This window comes from Pteropus vampyrus, unplaced genomic scaffold, assembly GCF_000151845.1.
Source record: "Pteropus vampyrus isolate Shadow unplaced genomic scaffold, Pvam_2.0 Scaffold4816, whole genome shotgun sequence".
NCBI classification, from domain to species: Eukaryota; Metazoa; Chordata; class Mammalia; order Chiroptera; family Pteropodidae; genus Pteropus; species Pteropus vampyrus.
The window spans coordinates 8,710-9,881 of record NW_011893597.1 but is presented as its reverse complement, the minus strand read 5'-3'; the positions used below and the strand labels follow the sequence as shown (position 1 = coordinate 9,881).

General features: G+C 34.0%; 1 pseudogene; it reads left to right on the top strand.

Moving 5' to 3' along the window:
* Positions 1–232: 232 nt before the first annotated feature.
* On the top strand, positions 233–351 carry LOC111734734 (annotated as a pseudogene).
* Positions 352–1,172: the final 821 nt, after the last annotated feature.

Below are 1,172 nucleotides of genomic sequence, written 5' to 3'. Positions count from 1 at the left end.
TTATAGAGTTTTTCCTTTAAAAAATTCGACATTTGTCTCTTTTTTTCTTACAGTGAAAATCTTAATTTCTAGTGACAACAACATACTTTTTTTTATAGCATTATCATATTATCTATTTAAAAAATTAAAAATAACAATACCGATATTACTACTAGTAATTAGACTACTGAATAAAGTTTAAGGGTTTTTCTCCCCCAAATACTGTGTTTTAAAGCCATTTAAACGATTTCTTATCTATAGCCATGCCACCCTGAACATGACCGATCTTGTCTGATCTCGGAAGCTAAGCAGATTTGGGCCTGGTTAGTACTTGGATGGGAGACCATCTAGGAATACCAGGTGCTATAGGTGTTAAAATTATTTCTTTTTTGTGTGGTAAATTACCCTTTCTAATGACTTATACACCACCACTAATGAATCTTTATTGTACTTGAAAAAGCAAGTTATCTATGGTTTTCTTTCTCGAAGACTTAGTTCCTGGGGGAAGGTGGGCTAGAGATTGGAGTTGCATTCTTAATTAATTAGTTGGAGCAACAAAAACACAGAGGAAAATCTTTTTTTGTAAAATGTGATCACAAAACAAATTCCATCTTATCAAGACTTGTCAAGGAGTAGAGAATGACAGATGTAGACTTTTTCTGCCAATGTGAGTTATTGGGCTTCTTGGTTCATATCAGGACTTCTGTAGGTTTCTTAAAATGCAGCAAACTATGGGTAATAGCAGATTTCCTATCATCTACTTGGTTTCCAGGTCATTTTGGCTTTAGCATGTACTGAGCAAAGGATAGGAAGTGGTTGAGTTAGGATTAAAGAAGGCAGTTGTCTTTTATCACTGTGGAAAGCCAGGATGGAGAAAATGACTGGTGATTCTGCTGCTTCAATAGTGATCCTTTGAGTACAGCTGAGATAGGAGTAGTGAGAGAGAAGTCAGATTAATTCTAGGAAAAAGCAGGTAGAAAGATGAAGGAGGGATAGGAAGATAAAAATTATAATAGCTCTTTTCTACTATACCAGACACTGCTTGGCAATTTAATTAATGCTCTAACTCAAATCATTTTCATTCTATCTCTTTAGGATGAACTGGAGGATATGTATTATCAATACAGTCATTTTAATAAAGTAGTTTAGCCTCTTTCTGAATCTTGTATAATAGTTATCTGTTGAATTAAACA